We start from the raw sequence: 6,232 nt of genomic DNA on the forward strand, positions 1-6,232 counted from the left end.
ACAAGAAAGGCGACAAAACTGACTGTAATAATTATCGAGGCATTTCTCTTCTGTCAACATCCTATAAAATCCTTTCAAATATTCTACTAGCAAGATTGACCCATACGCAGATGAAATTTTTGGAGATTATCAGTGCGGATAGGCGAAATCGATCAACTATCGACCAAATATTTACCATTCGCCAAATACTCGAAAAAAAGTGGGAATACAATACCCCGGTACATCATCTATTTATTGATTTTAGAAAGGCGTACGACTCGGTTAGGAGAGAAATATTATACAACGTTCTTGCAGAACTTGGAATACCGAGAAAGCTAATTAGATTAATTAAGATATGTTTAAATGAATCCCAAAGTAAAGTCCAGGTAGGAAAATTTTTGTCCAATAGTTTTCAAGTTGAAAATGGCCTGAAACAAGGAGATGTGTTGGCGGCATTATTATTTAAGTTTATGCTGGAATACGCTATAAGGAAAATCAAAGATAGCAACCAGGGCCTGGAGTTGAACGGTATTCACCAGATTATGGCATATGCTGATGATGTAAATTTAATAGGAGATGATAGGAAAACAATAGAAAGAAATGCAGAGATCTTATTAAACGCGTGCAGGGACATGGGTTTAGAAGTAAATGCAGAGAAAACTAAATACATGGAAGTGCGTCGGGACCGGAATACAGCAAATTATGGATGCGTTAAAATACTAAATAATACTTTTGATAAAGTGGATACTTTCAAATATCTAGGATCAATATTAACAGAGGAAAATCATATTCACAGAGAAATTAAATGTCGACTAAAAGCAGGGAATTCGTGTTACTATTCGGTTCAAAATCTCTTGTCGTCGCGAATTCTGTCGAGGAATTTGAAACTTAAAATATACAAAACGATAATCATGCCTGTTGTTCTGTATGGCTGCGAAACATGGTCACTTACTCTAAGGGAAGAACATAGACTGAAAGTATTTGAGAACAAGATCCTGAGACGAATATTCGGACCCAAAAGGAACGGGAATGGGGAATGGCGGAAACTTCATAACGAGGAACTACATAATTTATATGGTTTACCCAACATTGTTAGGGTCGTCAAGTCTAGGAGGCTTAGATGGGCAGGTCATGTAGCTAGAATGGAAGAAAGTAGAGACGCTTTCAAAGTCTTGACTGGAAGACCAATCTGAAAACGACCATTAGGAAGACCTAGGCGCAGATGGGAGGACAATATTAAGATGGATCTCGCAGAGATTGGAATACAGAGTAGAAACTGGATGCAGTTAGCTAAGGATAGAGGTCAGTGGATAGCTTTTGTGAACGCGGCATTGAACCTCCGGGTTCCATAGGCCATAGAGTTAGTTAGTTTGTTTGTTTGTTTGTACATATTAAATATATAATTGTGTGACCATTTGATCTTATATTTCACAGGAATTGCACTAGAGTCATACGGGCCCTCCTGAGCCGAGGTTGCATGGTTACGTCAGGGAAAGGTTTACAATTTTTTAAAAAATCAATTAGTTTTACCAACTCAATATGTTCCTCATTTTAACCTCCACTAAGGATAAAAGAATTCAGAATTTTATGCCGTCGAAATATGTATGGTTATTGAGAAATTCGAAAAAAAATGAAGCTACTGGATCTTGGAGGCCCCGGTTGCCCGGATAAGGGTTAACCAATCGGAAGGTACTTTCCGAACGGTCCTTGTAAATGTGACAACAAAAATACAATTTTGTCATTTTCCTTTGATAAAAGATTGCTCAACAATGGCGTACCATCGGTAATTTAAAACGGAGGAAACAGAAGATGTTATATTATTTTGGTTAGAAGTAAGAAAATTACCACCATGCTGGATATACAAATCCATTTGGCGTTTTGTGCCATTTAGTTTTCACAATTGTATCCCTCCCTCGCAAAATTGGGCGAGTATTTACTAGTATGAACATAGTAAAATCTAATTGGCGTTAATAGGCTTTGACTACCTAAGCTAAATGTCATTTTAAAAGTATGCCATTCTTCAAAATTGTGTGGACAGAACTTTAACACCTATAAACTTAAACAAGAAAACATTAAATTAATTGGAGCACTGCATAGAGAAAAAAAAGTATGTTGCGAACGTAAAAACGTAGGTTACATGCGTAATTCTTGTAGTTTTTGGACTTAAGGTACGACTATATGTAACATCCTATAGCAAACGTAAAACTGAAAACGTGTTTTATAATACTTCCTGTATAAGTGTTCCATCTATACGTATTTTCCGTATAAGTTTCCATCTATACGTATTTTCCGTATAAGTGTTCCATCTATACGTATTTTCCGTATAAGTGTTCCATCTATACGTATTTTCCGTATAAGTGTTCCATCTATATGTATTTTCCGTATAAGTGTTCCATCTATACGTATTTTCCGTATAAGTGTTCCATCTATAAGTATTTTCCGTATAAGTGTTCCATCTATACGTATTTCCCGTATAAGTGTTCCATCTATACGTATTTTCCGTATGTGTTCCATCTATACGTATTTTCTGTATAAGTGTTCCATCTATACGTATTTTCCGTATGAAAGAAAGAACTGTATATAGGCTGTCAGGATCTGACATACATATGGGCGTATATAACATACAGTTGACGTATGTAACATACGTATACATATGTAATATACAGAAGACCGTTAAATGCCAGACATCCTGCAGTGGCACGATGCAACATCTAACCGGGAAAAAGGAAGTACGCATGTAGCATATGGATGCTCCGTACAGATTTTCGTAGTAAACATAAGGATTCCGTAATTTGTACAATATACCGCTGTCCGCTTTTCTCTGTGTGGTTGTCTACACCTCCATATAACCCTAACCCTCTATTTTAAGTGCTACAGAAAGTGAAGCATGTTGAAGAAATTGAGGTTTTCTGGGACTCTTGAGTAGCTGAGTACATTATATATTCTAATACACCTTCTTCTTCTGAATCTTTATCTCAGTTAGCTGGGATCACCTTTTCAGATCGTTGTTCTCCACTTGGTTCTATCTTGTGCAGGGCCGTGCCGTGGAAAATCAGCGCTCGGGGCGAGAGTATATGACGGCGCACTCATACATATATTCCAAGTAATTTTTCCTTTCTTTTGCCTCCTTTTCACCCGATTTTTTCGCCCCCTTAGTTCGGCGCCGTCGCCCCACTTGCCCCCCTCACGGCACGGCCCTGATCTTGTGTCATCTCTGCAACACCACACTGCATCATATCGTTCTTCATACAGTCTCCCCAATTTTTTTGATTGGCTTCGTACTCGTTTCCTATTAAGTTTTATGGTATTCACTCAGTTAGCTACGTATTCCGAAGATCTTCTTCTTATATGTACGAACTACCGAAATGTACTTACTTGCTTGTAGCTTTTCGGCTACTGCTCTTTACTTTACTGTTCCTCGGATCACTTCATTCTTTCCTCTCTGTTCTTCTTCGTCCAACATTCCACTCCGTATAATATGGCAGATTTCACTACTGTTTAGCAAACTTTTCCTTTAAAATGTATTGGTATTCTACGATCACACAATACTCTTACTCTTACAGCATCTTTCCATGTTGTCCAATCACTACTAAACGGCGTGACAAACATCTTGGCATTTGAAGGCGGCGCTCGAAGTTCCCTTTAAATGCTGCTAGCAAATGAGAGGTCAGCGGTATTGCCATGTTTATTTTGTACACGTCCACGTCTATCCTCTGCCACCTGATCCCGCTGTAGTTTCTCTGCTTAGCCATAGCCACACCCCTTAGCATTCGGCAATGTCGCGTCAGAGCTTGCGTTTTATTCGTTTAGCTGAAATACCAAGATGTTTGTCACAGGCTTTAATTCTGCTGTTTACATCTTTCCCTATTCCTGCATTTTTCTGTAGTTTTGGTCCCAGTTACATGAATTTCTTCGTCATCACCGCATCGTCGTTTTCTTAGTTAGCGACTTACAATTTCAGTTGCCGACAAACCAGAGATTTCCTTGTATCCAGAGGAAGCCCGTCATAAGGGGCCCATGTATCTTAACTTATCCTGCTAGTATTGTTGCCATAATTTCCCTCTTAACCAAAAACAGTAGTTCTAACTCCTTCAAATAATACACTTATGGGCACGCTATTCATGCGGTCAGTACAAAATAAAGGCAAAAAGGGCCTGAGATTTTTCAGTGTGGACTTAGTATCGTCTCACATTGATTCGTGTGACGAACAACGTGAAAACCTAGTTTGAATGTAGGTGGTATGGGCCAAGAATCATAGGCCCTCATCACAGGATTGCCTCCGATCCCTTTCGAACGAAAAGGTTTGAAGCTTGATTGGTGCCAAAATTAATTTTGTTTGTAGAGGTTGTTGATTCCGCCCTTTCAGTTGTTTTGTCCCTTGACCTTGCTCTTTTATGTTATTTCTGCTGAAGGGATCCAAAATCAACCGCGTGTCCACCCCAGGCGCGTATCCACGGGGGGCAAGGGGAACGCCCCCCCTAAATTTTGGCTGGCCCCAATAAAATTTCACGGTAGGCTTGCAAATGAACTATAATATGGTGTTGAAGTATAATATGATTGGGTCGGTCCCCCTAACTTTTACCGCCCCCCCTAAATTTTTGGGCTGGCTACGGGCCTGGTCCACCCGTCAGTTTAGACGTGCATCTTCTTAGTGTCTTTTGTGCTATTTTCCCCCTTGTATCTTTGTGTGGTTGTGCGAAAATGAATAAAGTAAGCGTGCTGTTAGAAAGTATTACGCGCGTTTTCAATAGGTGAATCCTCAAAACTTTTCCACTTTTAAACATTCCTTCCCGGAAAATGACTTAACAGTTCTATCCTTTTCCTATCCGATGCTGAACAGAGAAAAGCTCAAATTCAAAATACCGGCCGCATAGAGCAATGATATTCTCTGCGCAATTAATAACAAAAGTGATTTATTACTATTTCTGCGTGACAAGGACTTAAGAGATACATTTTCTGAGGTGTCAAAACTGGTAGACATAGTGTTGTCCTATAATTATACTTAATGTGTTAGTATGATAAGTTTTTCTGACTGCAATTTCGAGTTTTTTAAACAATTCACTTAATAATAAAAATAATAATACATTAGTAGTAGTAGCAGTAGCAGTAGTAATACTAGTAGTAACCATAACATATTTGTCTTGAGGCTTGGCTCACCCTACCTTAAATTCCACGACCCTCCACTGCTTGTATCTATATAGCGATTGTATTTGGTCTACTGCTGGCAACACTGATTCGACTAAGGCAGTATTCTAAAACAAAGCAAGAACATATTCGCTGATAACAGATGATAATCTTATGCATGGGAGTTTGTTTTTATTTTTTTTTTAATCGGAAATGTGTTTCTTTATCGAAGTATAGTGAATACACAAACAACCAACTCTTCAGTGACGATCAAAATTTAAGAGTAACATCCTTTTAGGAAAGAGCAGGTACAGTTGCCCATGTAGCCACTTTATGGCTAAATCTAACGATTTTCACACGGTAATTAGCCAGTACAAAAGTAGGTTAGCTATTAGTATAAAAAAAGACCTATTCTGCATTTATAATGCCAAATTTTGGTAATTTATTCATAGACTCATTTGAGCCATAACCCACTCCATTTCCGGTAGGTCGTATAATGCTCCGAAAAATTCGGAATTTGGAAACACTGGATTTCGGAAAAATCTCGGATTTCGAAAAAAAAAATCATCGGCGAAATCCGGAAAGTGACATTTTAAATTCCGGAAAATTTTGGCCACCCCTAAATAATCCTGATTCGGAAGTTCAGCTAATATGACATTTTTCTTCCAAAACCAAAACTCCATTCATACAGTATGTACTCCGCAGTTAGATCCTTCCATCAAACAAAATGACATTTTTCCAAAAGCAGGAGTTATTTCCACACTGTGCACTATCAGAGATCATAATGGAGGTTGCTAATTTAATTTATTCGTGGAATAAATAAACGAGGTTTTTAAGAGGAACTGCTCTGTTTGCCAAAATCAATACGTAACTAATATTTCGCCTATATTAATATGTCTGAATTATCTTTGAATAATTCCGATTCACTCACTCTTGTTTCGTCGAAACGAGTAGTAGCGGGGTCGGTTACATACACCAGGCGCGATCAGTTCCTACAAAAACGAAGAAATATCCACTAGAATTTTGGTGAAAGTGAATCACTAACCCAAGAGATTTTGTCACTAGCCACAATACTGAAAACTTCCCCCACCGAACAAGCATTCAAAACCAACAGATTTCGTTAAAAACC

This window comes from Thermobia domestica, chromosome 9 (genome assembly GCF_964235325.1).
Source record: "Thermobia domestica chromosome 9, izTheDome1.hap1.1, whole genome shotgun sequence".
Taxonomy (NCBI): Eukaryota; Metazoa; Arthropoda; class Insecta; order Zygentoma; family Lepismatidae; genus Thermobia; species Thermobia domestica.